The sequence below is a fragment of the Anser anser genome, assembly GCF_964211835.1.
Source record: "Anser anser genome assembly, chromosome: 1".
Classification (NCBI taxonomy): domain Eukaryota; kingdom Metazoa; phylum Chordata; class Aves; order Anseriformes; family Anatidae; genus Anser; species Anser anser.
In genome coordinates this window covers 24,997,776-25,012,555 of record NC_139720.1, presented here as the reverse complement: position 1 = coordinate 25,012,555, position 14,780 = coordinate 24,997,776, and the positions used below count along the sequence as shown (strand labels likewise).

Genomic DNA, 14,780 nt, shown 5'->3' with positions numbered 1-14,780 from the left:
CAATCAAGCAGGGTCAGTAAAATTACAACCCAAATATATTATCAGACATTTGTAAGGCCAGAAGATAAGTAACCACTTTGTTACTATGTCAACAGGATTTACTTCTGTTGGGCAGAAGGGCTAACAAGGCCCTTATTTACCACGTTTAGCACCCAGGAGGTGCAGCCTACATGAGGATGCACAGGCAGATGAGTAAAGCAGATCCCCTTACAGACATGAGAGCCAGGGGAGCACCGTGAAACAAGCAACAGAAGGGATCAACAGCTCTAAGTCACAAAAACGGGGGTTTGGGGATGTGCATGACTGTGAAACATGGAATTTGTTTTTCTTCAGATTGTTTCCTCAGTGCAGAAATTAGCAGTCCATCAGGCAAGGTACAAAACTGGGATGGTGAAAAGACACCAACAAATCCTTTACATGCAGTACCGAGGTTCCTGAAATAAAAAGCTATCCATAGAAGAACGTAAAACCAGTGCTTTCAAATGGTGATTTTTCTCTGCTTCTTGAGAAAGGAAGTTATTACTTCCCAGGATGGTATATTAGAAGAAGGAGTAAGAACTGCATGCTTAAATCTTCCATCCAGATGTTCTTTAAGAATAAATTCTAGTTATAAACGGCACAGCCACATCTCTGTACTTGACACACAAGATGAGCACCACTGCCATTTTGCCATATTCCACTAAATTTCTAATATTCCTACTTTATCAAAAGGAATCCTGTGCAACTTGTAATGAGGCCAGAGGAACACGCTGTCCTTTTCCTATGATCCCACTCAGCACTAAGGGTGCAGATGTGTCATCTCTTCACAACAACCATATCTGTTGAAGACTTTCCTCTTGTAAGGTCTAGATGACATTAAACTTCAGCCCAAACCAGGGAGTCAGCATGGCTATGAGGATAAAAATCCAGCACGTAAAGGTGAAATACTGAATGGTACAAAACATAAGAAGGGAATGCTTTGTTAAACTGATGCAAAATTTCTCCCTGAACTAGCAGGGTATGATGTGCTCACTGAAAAAAGTAGCAGAGAAACAGCAACTGGGCAGGAAGTTGCCGTATTTGTGAGTTTAGAAACCTCTTCCTTCAGTACAGGGCAGCGCACGGCTAACTCAACCCCTCTAGAATAGGAAGAAGATAGACAGCTCACTGAACTGGAGAAGCTGAGAAGTTACAGGCTATAAATCTTTTCTGAATGCCGGCATTTCGTTGACCAGCTCGCTGCATGGAGCTGCATGTCCACCCATGCAGAAAAGAGCTATTTATTCTGGCTGCAAAGTACTAGGGAGTGGGTATGTGGAAAGACAGTTGGGAGCTGAGGTTACTGGTTGCTTTTTTCTCCTCCACCCATCCTTGTGGATTGCGCTTTGACCCACGGCAGGGGCAATTTCCAGATGTTGTGATTTCCAGTGCCAAAGCCTTTCCAAGCAGCACACTCTACAGCAGCAAAAAAACGCTAGACAAAGCTTAACATAAGAAACAAACACAAAACAGCAGCTTACAGAAAAAAGGAAGAGAGAAAAGTGTCTTCACCGACTTCATTTTATTTTACCACTCACTTGGTTTCAGCCTTCAGTGGATTTCTGGTTTGCTGCTCCACTGCTCGATTAACTTGTGTGGGGATGACAGACACAATGCAAATCCGATGAACTCAGAATACGTATCGACATAGCTACTGCATATATGCTTTTATATAATAACGCTAGCTTCAATCAGTAGAGCAGCAGATAGCTGCTTTTAGAAGTAACATGCCACTCTTGAGGAAAGTCTGCCAGATACTTCACACGTGGAGGTTATAATATAACTTCATTTAGGAAAACGATCAGCTTATATTCCCGCCAAACAAATTGTCATCGTGCTTTATTAGCTGATATACAGTTTCCAACATGCAAATTGGGTTCTTTCTGTGTTCATGTATTAGATATGATAATCATATCAAGCAAGCTGTTTTCTTCCAAGAATCAGGCTGTAAGAGGAAATAACGTTGAGTACAGTAGTCATTAAAATATGAACAAACACATAGAGGCACACTGACACAACATTGAATGAAGTCCAGATTTCTGTACTGAGATGAATTCATTTCAGTCTGGTCAATTCTTTATCAGCCTTGCTCAATGCTCTTGCCCAGAGACAAGTGCTGTGGATCACATGACGCAGGGCACATTTGGGCACAGCCTCTGCCCTACTTACTGTGTTTTAAAGCTTTGGCCACTTGCAGTCTACTGCTGTTTTTAAATCTTGTTTTTGTTTGTTTGTTTTAAAAAGGATTGCAATAAATGTTTTTTTTATGAATAATATCAAACAAATCAGTCTACTTCATTCCCATTTCCATTAGCAATTTGATAAAGCGTGTAGATATTTATGAAAGACACATGAAAACAGAGATGAGAAGCAAGAATTTAGAAGGTCATGATAATTTTGAATTCTGAGCATAGTTGATTAGAAAAAGGTCCAAATAAATCAGCAGTGGTATTTAACAAAGCAGAAAGCAATACACTTCACAAAGGATATTGAGTGCAACTAAATGGGCAGCAGTAAAGAAAAGGATCTGAGGGAACTAATATTAGGGTCATTTAGGGAACTAATATTAGGGTCATTTAGGGAACTAATATTAGGGTCATTTAGGGAACTAATATTAGGGTCATTTAGGGAACTAATATTAGGGTCAATGATGTGGGACTGCTGCAAAAACAGAACTGCTTGTTGCGAACTGTACCAGCAGGACTGCTGTGTGCTAAACAAAAAGCGATTATTGTGCTGTGCCTACACGCCATCTAGACTTTTCATTGAGACCCCGTATGTATTTTTTTCTAAATTTATCTTAAAGCATAATGCCCAAATGGGAAGAGTCTAGATAACAGTTACATGACCTAAATAAAACAACTAAAAGGCTAAAAGAATCAGGTTTGCTTTGCGAGGAAGCATGACAGCAAAGAGGAATACTGAACAGGCACCCTTGTCTCTCACCGCCAAGGTAGAACTTAAAAACTATTTTAATAGATGCTAAGATGGTCTGTGTTCTTAATATCCACCGACTGCTGTCTGCCTAATTGTAGACAAAATGATTAAAAAGAAGTCCTAACTACAAGGATAAACAAGAAAGGAAAAGACGATTGTGAATCATCGCAAAACTCCAGAGAACTGAGAAAGGCTTTCGTAACCGATGTAGTCCATGAGGCATGAGTTAATGTCCCCTTCACTATCGCCCCCATATTTCTATCTGATTATACTCAAATCTGCACACAGATTTAAGTAATACTAAATGTGTATCAGCTTGAGATGCTTTGAATTAAATTCAGATGGATTTTTTCTCCCCTAAACAGTACTTAGAAGACTGTAAATTTTTGAAAATGGTCAAATAACATTATCCCCTCTTTTTATCTACTACATCTGTCAATATGCAGAGCATTACCAAGCATATCTCAATGCTATCTATAGTGTTACCAAGTACACTGAACGACAATTAGATAAGCTTTCAAAATTGATTAGTACTAAAGGAAAAAAAAAAAGGCTTAAGCAGTTTTTGTTTCTGAGCCACAACTAGATTAGGATAGTGTTTGCTTTTTGCAGCACACCGCCTTCCTCAGTGCTCAGCAGAGGCATGTCTTTTCTGTCAGAAAAAATAAAAGAAAGCAATTTTGCCTTTTCATACCTGGCAAAATTCAACCAGTGAAACAACATTTTGTTTAATCCAGCCTCTGTTAATAGGTATTTCAGTCTGCTGTCTTCAAGCAGTTCAGAACAGTGGTGGTTTTCTACCCAAAATTATACAGTGAATTACACAGTGAATCAGATATTTCAGGGATAGCGTTAGCTATTCTTATCTGAGCTCTGGTTTTAAACCAGTTGTTGAGCCAACCTGAATTATATGCCATGGACCAAACAGCTGAGACTGTAGAAATCATTCCAAGTCTAAATTGGAGCTTCTAAATCCAAGCTTCTAGTATGATAAGTTGTATTTAAGTACAAGATGCATTTCCTTACCAAGATGATTGCTTATCCTCCTGCTAGAATAAGAACAGCTTTTCTGCCACCTTTACAAAATTAAATAAATTTGAAACTGAACTTAGAGCACTGAGTGGCAGACATTGAAAAGCATTATATCTTCAATAAGTAACTACTGAGTTTCAATTTTACTGTATAATCATGCACCATTTGTGTCTTCTGATAATACAATCTCTGTTCTGAGTTTCTTTTTTTCCCCTACAGTCACTCCTACATTCATAGGAATTCTTCATGGTTATGGCAGAACTCTACACTGGCAAAAGGTTTGTCTACACAGAACACCTTATGGACTTGTGGATATATATTTTTTTTCTCCTTAGAGACAAAAACTACCACAAAGTGCAGTTATGTACAAAAATATTAACTTTTCCTACAAAAAAAAGACACCATCTTAATTGTATTCTTCCATATACACATAAGATTCAAATTGGTATCCTGACAACACTGAATTGGACCCAAAACGTTTGGTTGTTAAAACAAGATTTTACTTTACTTCTGCCAACTGCAAATGAAACCCAGACAAGTTTAGCAAATGAAGCCAGAACTTACTCCAAAATTAAAAACAGGACATGCAAAAGTAGCAGACTTACCTATGTTGCAAATACTCGTGTGTGGTTTCACTTCTAAGAAAGGAAATATACATGAGAAGAAACATGACTCTGCAGGAGTGTTTTGATACCTGATGTGCAAAACAAACACTTCCTAAAGGAGGTGCCAAATTACTGACCATGCAAGCTTCTTCTGCTGGTGGCATCAATGCAGTACTTCCACGTACCTTAGGCAACACACAAACTTCAAGTCTCAAACAGAAAAAAATCTCCTGAACCCTGGGAAGCCTAAGATAAAAGTACTACAGCACTCTTCCCACTAAGTATGAAACTCAACCCACGTTCCTCTTGAAATTAAAAGAAAAAGAACCTCATAAAACAATCGGTTTCCAGAGCACTAAGAACTGACTATTCTCAATCTGTGCTTTGAAGTCGCTTTCCAAATATTACACAAAATTTACTGGTCCATATATATATATTTAATGGGGTTTTAGTTATGGTCCCTAAAAGCCATCCTATTTAAATACAAGAAAGTCAACTGTCCCTGAGCTGCTGATGTAACCATTAAAGAGAATCTTAGCCCTTGTATTTCGAAGGATTGGATAAAATTACATAGAGAAATTCAGATAAAGTTGTCAAGGACAAATTGATGAGCCTCATTCACTCACTTCCTTTCAAACTTCATCACAGAGAAGTGTGTAAATCTCAGAGCGGAGTTAAAAAAGAGAAGGTGAGTTTTAACATTTTCTTCTCTCAAATAACAAACACACTATTCTGTAACTGAAAAACTGCTGCAATTACCATTTAAAAAAGTCCAAAACCACTGATTTGTTGTTTTTGTTGGCTTTGTCTTTTTTTAAGAAACAAATTACCACCTTGATTTCATAAGACAACAAAATCAGTACAATCTTTCCACAACTGCAATGAGTAAATAAAGCATTGCAAAGCTTCTATCAGATCACCAGGTCTCACTGGAGACAACGTGTTGCCATAACACAGTAGATGTTTCAAATGTATGGCTTCCACATCTTCCTTCCAATTAAAAAAAAAAAATGTATCAAGTCTTTTGTCAGAATAATGCATCACTACACAACACCCTGCCATGTAGGAGGACTCTCAACAGAACTTCCATACAGAAAGGTTATGGGTCTGAAAAAAAAATCTCATACAAATGAATACTACGAGTTCATATAACCACACAAGACCGCCACAGAAATGCATCTGAGGCTATGGTTACAGCACGTCACTTCACACTGGGGCCTGTTTTGAACAGAGCTAACAAGAAAGCAGAACAGAAAAGGAACATTACAAATACTTCCTCTATAGGTCCAAATTCACTGCAGAATGACTGTCTGTTCCTCCACATTATTATTCTCCCAAGCACAACCAATTCTAGACAGTAACTTTAAGATGCCAGAATGATATCATCATCTTATGAGCGAGGTTCATATACTGCACAGAATACCACAACGACCTCACCACGGAGCTGCACATCGACGCTGCAGACAGAGCCATACAGGGAGCTCCTAAATATTTCACGAGGCAGACAGTACCAAGGGTAATGACAGCAGCAAGGGACACTACCACAATGCTGCTGACACAAGAAAAGACAAAAAAAAAAAAGATACTACTAATCATTTAAGCTCCTTTAGTGAAAGGTCAGCATGATCTGAGGAGGCTGGATGTTGGAGAAGAGTTTTAACCTTTGCTCAGTAGAAAGCTGGGACATGTCTGAGGAAAGCACTCCACAGTGACTGCCACGGCCCAAAGTGCTGACGGTATCTCTCCCTCCTCTTCCTCTACGGGATAAATAAACCCCTGCTCCACCGCAGAGGCCCTTCTCATCCCCTCACCTGCCACACAAGGCTGCACTGGCTTCGGCCCTTTGCCACTGGCTGAGGGGAGCACCCTGCAGAGAAAGCATCATGCGTGGGCTCTGGGGAGAAGGTGCAGCACAGCAGGGCTAACACGCAGAGGGGTCACAGTAGGCCTACAGGGCCTCACACGGTGGTATCTCGTATGGGAGATGTCTGACTGCTGCCGGTGACCAACAGCCACCACCCCTCCGCATGGCGCACTTAGAGCCACAGTACTCCTGCGGTACAGGTGAGCCCTTGCTGCTGGTCTGTATTAGCGCTGAACAGACCACCACTTGTGAAAGATGAGGTGGAACACGCTTAGAAACGAGAGGAAGTCAGTTAGTTGTGAGGTCCCTTATAGCTCCATACTGACTCACTTCTTCCTGTTCAAAATACAAAGACACAGCAAGAAATATTACAGTCTAAGGGACTAGAACAAGGGTCCATGACCTAGATCCTGACTGGGTGCAACCTTCTAGCTACCAATACAAAGCACACGAAACAATTGCAAAATTAATTAATTTCATGAAAAAAATATCTAAGGGAACCGTACTCTTTTTATATGATAAATACACTGTCTATTTTAATATTTAGTTATCAACAGGCACGCACCACAGAATCAGATGCAACAAGGTCATCATCTACACTTTGAGATTTTAAAATCTAAGGATCATCATCATAGCTTTGAGCAATATGGAAAAAGGCAAAGTTACGTTGGATAGGAATTACTGCATGTCGTCAATTTCTCCATAGGTGATAACGTGAAATAAACATGAACTAGTTTAAGGATGACTATGCCTCGAGGACAGAACGGTGCTTACCACTGAGACGCTATACACAGCTTACACAGGGATGTTGATATGCAATCCCTCTATGCTGTAATGACCCTCTGGAACACAGTGTTGTAAGAGAAATTCTCTAAACACCTCTCTGGAACATACTATTATAAAAGAAGTTCTCCAATTATTACAAAATCTCCTGTAATAAACTTCTGCCTGAACTGACTCAAAAGCAGTTTCAAAAGCATTCAGGTTTCACTGATGTTCAGCCAACCAACAAACCAACCAAAAGCCACAGCAGCTCCCTGAACTACCTCACCTGGTACTTGCAAAAATATTGAACTGATCTAAAAGCAGAAATAAGTGTCTGGGAGCAGCTCAGAAGCTTTCTAATGGCAGTAGTACTAGCTTACACCAGCTTAAAATGTTTGTGAAGTGATGACAGGTATGTGATGATATCAAACAGGTTAAGAAAAAAGCCTTTGCTACTAGCAGATAGTTTCTCTCTCATTGAATAAAAAACAAACAAACAAACAAAAAACTGTTGAGACAGTGGGAGAAGGAAAGGAAGTCAACCAGCCACAACAAGAGGGTAAGTCTTACAAATAGAAAGGAAAACTGTAAATGTCACCTATTTTAATGTTAATTAAGATTTTAGCTGGACTCTCATGACATTCTCATGAGAACTACTGTGCTTTTCTACATATAAACACACTCTGTAACTTTCTCTCATTAAAACTGACTCAGCAGCTCTGTGGACTAAACACAAGGGAGAGTGTACTCCAACAGCTCCCTCTGTCCTGGTAGTCCTCCAAAGCTGCTTCACTCTTCCATACCCTCATGGCACTGAACTCCAACAAGAGCTAGATAAAACTAAGTTGCAGCTCTGTCTGCAAATGAAGATACAAATTAGTTTTGTATGACCGAAATACGGTACTATATATTAGGAGTAGAATTCCCCAGATTGTACTTATTGATAGCTCACTATGAAAACTTAAGTGTGACTGAATTTCAAGAAACCTGGGTAAATCAATATTCAATATTGGCATTAATAAGCTGGACTACTGAATAGGGGTATGCTTTTTAAATTTGTAGATAGCATCAAGTCACAGGGAGATGCAAAAAAAAAAAAGCAACAACAAACAATACATGAATAAAGGGCAGAATTAAAAACACAAGTTATGCAAAACAAGATTTACTTCTTTCAAGAAAAAATAATTCCAAGTCCTCCCAGTATCCATATACCATTAAGAAAAATATGATGAGGCTCTGCTTGGATTCATTGTTAGACACAACTTTTTAGAAGATGAAGTTGGAAGCCAGGAGCACCTAAGCACTGGTTGTAAATGTTTGAACATCCATTCAAGTTGAAAGTTCCGGTATTGAAGAAATGAGGTTTCAAGCACCACAAACAGTTCGAAGTTATTTCCTCCTCTCCACTACCATGTCACTAAGCCTCAGGTCTGGATAGTACTACAAAGCACAAAAATTTAGGAGACAAGTTGGACTCATCTGTCAAGATGCTACAGCCCCACTCACCATTTCTCCAGACCCAGTCATGTCATTTTGCTCACTAAGGAAGAAAGCTAACCTAGTAAAAGAGAATTAATATATTTCAACCGGTTCAGCAGACAACTTTTTGGAGCGGTAGGGAGCAGAGTACAGCAGCAACAGGTTGTTAGATCTGCCCAGCCATTTCATGCAGTAAGACAGTAAGATTCTTGACATTATCACTGATTACATTTTTCCTGAAGTAAACCTGAGAACTTACGAACAGTCTTGGATTCAGATAAATATGATACTTCCCTGAGAGATCCTTCTAAACCATAAAACAACCAAAATAATTCCAGTGCTGCTGACAGCAAAATGATTGTCACAGGGTTGTACAGCAGGCCACTAGCAGAGAAAACATGCAGGTTTACAATAATTATACCTTAAATCCTAAACTTCCTTAACAGATTTCTGTGGGGGAAAAAAAAAAAAGAACTGAACATACATATCACTTCTATTAGAGCTTATAGATATACTGATCACTGACATAAGCAGTTAAGACTTGCAGTCCTTACAGTCATGCGTCAGCTGCCTTCACTGGGGCTGCAGATTTGAAAAGCAGAATTCACATAGTATATGAATAACAACTTCCACTTCAATAACTTGAATTTTAAGGAGAAAGTTCTCCTTGTCCACTAGGGATTCATCTTACAGACACCTAATTTTAGACTACAAGAAAATTTGTAAGCAAACTGGTATTTTTGCAACTTATATAGTATCAACCTGTTTTGTGCTCTTACAAAAAAAAAAAAAAAACATCTTCTATATATTATGCTAATGTTCTGAATAAAACCACAAACGAATTATCCGGTAGTAACAGCTCACTTTTTAAATATTAGCTTGCTAGAGTTTCATTAAATTTTAAACTTTCGATACTGTCACTCTTTTCTTAAAGCACTATGAAAATTATTTTAAATGTAGAGCTTGCGTACTCTAAATCACTTGGGCTGCACGTAGAGAGGCAAGACAGTAATTTGTGGGCACTGTGAGGCCACTTCGTTATTTCACTATGTATTCTGCACTCTTACTGGGTGACAGGGTAAGGGCTGTTGGAAACAGAATGGCCTGCAACAAACCAGGTGCCTCCTCCATCCTTAAGTGATTAGATGTTATTACACGACAATACTAAGCTATTAACTTGTTCAGAGTCTATATGAGGCTTAAAGCAAGTTACAAAACTTGTTTTGCACAGAGACAACCATGCAAGCCAAGAGATCAAGAAGATCCCTTCCTACTGAACAGAACTGCTCTCTGGCTGGCACAGGAGGGGGAGCATGCTAGTGAGGTTAACTCGTACCTTGTCCACCTTTGCAGGCTTTTAAAAAAGACACCTGTGCACAGACTTTAACCAGATGTTCCTGTAGTGTTTTTTCTCCCTAAATTATTCTACTATTAGGATAAAAAAAAAATGTTAGAAGAAAAGGATCTGTCAGCTATGTTCACTCACAATGAACCATCACGGGTTCTAAGCCTGCATGGAGTTACAGGGCACACAAAATACTATAAAGAATACTTTATGTTATTTTATATATTTATTAATATACGTACAAATAATACATTATATAAATATTTGTAATATTAAAATATGGGTATTTTACAGAAGTCAGAAGTTATTACACTATCACTTAACCCCTTCTGAATGTGAGAAAATAGGAAGAAAAAGAAGCGAGGCGAGTTACTCAGCCTGTCAGCGGCTCTACAAAAACATGACCGAAGGTATGACAACATTTACCTACCGAATACGTGTAAAATAACTGTATTCTTTTCCTACTTTAAAACGTCAGAAGCCGGAAACGAAAGGAATACAGGCTACTCCGGCAGGTTCCCTCTGCAATCTGGTCAGCCCCTGCCTGATTTCTGTGACGCTGCGGTTCACGCTAACCAAGAGCTGAGCCTTGCAGCTCACCTGCCAGCAAAGCCCACGGCCCGACACTCGAAAGGAGAAGAGACCACTGAAAAGCAACACCTTCGCACGGCGCTACTTCCACGGGAGGCTGCCCTGAAGGGGAGCCAGCCGGCTGCCCCGCCGAGACACAGCAGCGTCCAGCCCAGGCACCACGGCTCGGTACCGGCGCCGAGCCCCCGGTACGGTGCTGAGGGCGACCGGCAGCGCTGTCACCGCGTCCCGCACCGACACACACGGTGCTGCCACAGCGGCGACAAGCCCCGAGTCCGGCAGTCCCGCGAGGGGAGGAAGGGAAGGAGGAGAGAGGGGAGGGAAGCAGCCCGGAGCCCCGGAGCCGGCAGGGGACGCCCGGGGGAGGAGGCATCGCGGAGAGGACGGGGGAAGGGGGCAGGGAGGTTCCGCGAAAGTTGCACCAACGGGGAAAGCGGACGAGCTACCGGGACCGCCGCCGCCACGCCTCGCGCAGCCCCGCGGAGGACGCGGGCTCCTACCTGGGCTGGGCGGCCACGGCCACGTCGCGCGGCCCCCCCGGTCCCGCTGAGCGGCCGCGCCGCGCAGGCTGCCCCGGCCCGCCCGCCGGCGACGGAGCAGGAAGCCGAGCGCCGCCGCCGCGGAGGCTGAGGCAAAGGAAGGCGCCGAGGCGTCGCGCCCGCCCCCTGCCGGTGGCGGACTGGAGCCGCATGGCGCCGCCCCACAGCCGCGCCCCAGGAAGACAGGGGCAGGTGGCCGGGGAGGCGAGGTGGTGCCCGTCAGGGGCGAGGCTGACCGTCCCCACAAGTCCTGCAGTCTGTCCCTACAAGCACTGCTGTCCGTCCCCACAAGTCCTGCAGCCCGTCCCCACAGGGCAGGCTCCTGCGGCAGCCCAGAAAGGTCCCCTCAGGGGGCTGGCATGGCGAGGCCGAGGCCCTGACCTGGCTGCTAGCAGCCAAACCTAGGGTGTGCTTTGGAGTTACGTGCCCCATGAGGAGATTTGGAACAGAGAAATCCTAGCTGGCGTATTGTGGACCATTTCACATATGCTCAGCTCTTCTTGACTACAACTTTTTGGATAATTCAGTGAAATTCTGTATTCAAAAAAAAAAAAATCCCTTACATTTGTACACCCACAGTCATGAATTTACAAGGCCAAGTGAAGAAAATGTGCTAGACACATCTGAAATATCAGCCCAGTGACACAGGCTAGGAGAAAACAGGGAACAGAGCTTACACAGTTGTTTTCTAGTGCTCTCTGTCCCAAAGCAGACACAGTAATCATATCTTCTGAGATGGAATCATAGAATCACAGAATCACAGAACACCTTGGGTTGGAAAGGACCTTAAAGATCATCTACTTCCACCCCCCTGCCATGGGCAGGGATGCCACCCACTAGGTCAAGTTGCCCAGGGACTCATCCAAACTTGACTTGAACACCTTGAACACCTCCAGGGATGACAACTTCTCTTGTCAACCTGTTCCAGTGCCTCACCACCCTCTGAGAGAAGACATCCCTTCTAACATCTAACCTAAATCTTTAGTTTAAACCACTCTTTTAGTTTAAAACCACTCGCCCTTGTCCTGTCATTATCTGCCCAAGCAAAATGTTGCTCTCCATCTTTTCATAAGACCCCTTTAAGTACTGAAAAGCTGCAATGAGGTCTTCCTGTACTGGAAAGATGCTATAAGGTCACCCCAGAGCCTTCTTTTCTCCAGACTTAACAGCCCCAGCTCTCTCAGCCTTTCTTCATAGGAGAGCTGCTTCAGCACTCTGATCATCTTTGTGGCCGTCCTGTGGACCCACTCTAACAGCCCCACATCCTTCTTGTGCTGGGGACCCCAGACCTGGATGCAGCAGTCCCAGTGGGGCCACACAGTGGCAGAGCAGAGGGGGACAATCCCCTCCCTCGATCTGCTGGCCCTACTCCTCTGTTGATGCAGCCCAGGATGCAGTTGGCCTTCTGGGCTACAAGCACACACTGCTGGCTCATGTTGAGCTTTTTGTCCACCAGAACCCGCAAGTCCTTCTCTGTGGGGCTACTCTCAATGAGTTCTTCTCCCAGTCTGTGCTCATGTCTGGGATTGCCCCAACCCAGGTGCAGCACCTTGCGCTCAGACTTGTTGAATCTCTTTAGGTTCACAGGGGCCCACTTCTCCAGCCTGTCCAGGTCCCTTTGGATGGCATCCCTTCCTTCTGTTGTATCAACTGCACCACTCAGCTTGATGTCATCTGAAAACTTACTGAGGGTGCACTCAATCCCACTGTCTATGTCATTGATAAAGATATTAAACAGTGCTCATCTCAAGACAGACCCCTGAGGGACACCACTTGTCACCAGCCTCCACTTGGATATAGAGCCATTGACCACCACTCTCTGGGTGTGGCCTTCAAGTCAACTCTTTGTCCACTGAATGGTCCACCCATCAAATCCATATCTCTCCAATTTGGAGATTGGGATGTCAAGTGGGACCATGTGAAAGGGCTTACAGAAGTCCAGGTAGATGACATCAGTTGGTCTTCCTTTATCAACTGATGCAGTCACTCCATCATAGGAGGCCACCAGATTGGTCAGGCACAATTTGCCCTTGGTGATGCCATGCTGGCTGTCTCAGATCACCTCCTTGTCTTGCACGTGCCTTGACATTGCTTCCAGGAGTATCTGTTCCATGATCTTGCCAGGCACAGAGGTGAGGCTCACCAGTCTGTACTTCCCTGGGTCCTCCTTTCTACCCTTTTTAAAAATGGGAGTGATGTTTCCCTTTTTTCAGTCACTGTGGACTTCACCTGACTGCCAGGACTTTTCATATATGGTGGAGAGTGGCCTGGCAGCTCCATCAGCCAGTTCCCTCAGGTTCCAAGGATGCATGTCATCAAGCCCCATAGACTTGTACCTGTTCAGTTTCATCAGGTGGTCTCAAACCTGCTCTTCACTTACAGTGCGAGAGACTTTGCTCCCCTAGCCCTCATCTACAGGCTCAGGGAAATGAGAGACGTGAGAAGCCTGACTGGCAGCAAAGACTGAAGCAAAGAAGTTGTTGAGTACCTCAGCCTTCTCCATGTCTGTCGTTATCAGTTCTCCTTTCCCATTTATCAGATGGAGAGACACCTTCCACCAGACAGATTGCTCAAAGCTCCATCCATCCTGGCCTTGAACACCTCCAGGGAGGGGGCATCCACAGCTTCTCTGGACAACCTGTTCCAATGCCTCACCACCTTCATCCATCATGGAAAAATTCTTCCTTATACCCAATACAAATCTACCTCCTTTTGGTTTAAAACCATTTCTCCTTGTCCTATCACTACAGGGCTTGGTAAAAAGTCTCTCTCTATCTTTCTTATAAGCCCCCTTGATATATTGAAAGGCTGCAGTAAGGTCTCCCTGGAAAATTATGATACAGCTAAATTTAATTTGTTATAGAACAGAAAATGTATTTTCTGCTTTAAAATAAATAATAATAATAATAATAATAAAAACTCTTAAAATCCTCTGATCAGTAGGACAGACAGAGCTGATCTAAATGAATTATTTCAAAAGAAGAAAAGGTAAATCCCTTTCTCTGTCCTTAGCTGTGCTCTGTGGCTGCTGTTTCTTTTTCTTTTGGTGCTGGTCTTCATCAAGCCCCACCATGAGCTGTTATAGGGAAGGAGATAATGCTGGCAGGACACTAACTGTTTTAGTTTCTGGAATAAGATTTCTGTTGATGTAACTCCCTCAGCTGGACTGTTGCTGTGGTGTATATAGAAAGTGCTCAGGCAGCAGATAGGCAGACTCAATTACATTATTGTCAAACCACAAGGAGAGCACTTTTACAAAATCAGTGTGGTACTTCTCTTCGTTGTAGAGAACACAGCCACAGCTAAAATATAGGGCATATCACACATCATCAAAGTTAGGTAGACAAAAGGACGTTTCCATGTCTTATTTTAACCACCTCTGGTCAACATATCTTTCTTTTAACAGGTTTAAAATAACATACTTTGATACCAACTGCTCCTTGGTACAGGATGGTTGTTTGAACATCAGCCAAGTAATTTCTTCAGTAAATTCTCATAACCCATTGAAGTTTCAGTCATGCAGTAATCTCAAAATGAGCAAAGAAATACCCAGTGGGAGGAACATTGCTCAAGAAAACAAGGACTTTATAGCTTTTATTTCTAAA

The 14,780-nt window shown here is 42.6% G+C and overlaps 1 protein-coding gene across 3 annotated transcripts in view; it reads right to left on the bottom strand.

The window, feature by feature from the left end:
• The window catches only part of FAM3C (FAM3 metabolism regulating signaling molecule C), a 39,884-nt gene extending 28,580 nt beyond the window's left edge, over positions 1 to 11,304 (bottom strand). Inside the window, exon 1 of one of the 3 annotated variants that reach the window (XM_083803110.1) lies at positions 11,137 to 11,304. The gene's annotated coding sequence lies outside the window, so the exon portion shown is untranslated. Of the gene's footprint in view, positions 1 to 10,645; positions 10,924 to 11,136 lie in introns of those variants that run through there. The other 2 variants (XM_083803112.1, XM_083803111.1) reach the window with 2 other exon arrangements.
• Between the last annotated feature and the right edge of the window lie 3,476 nt (positions 11,305 to 14,780).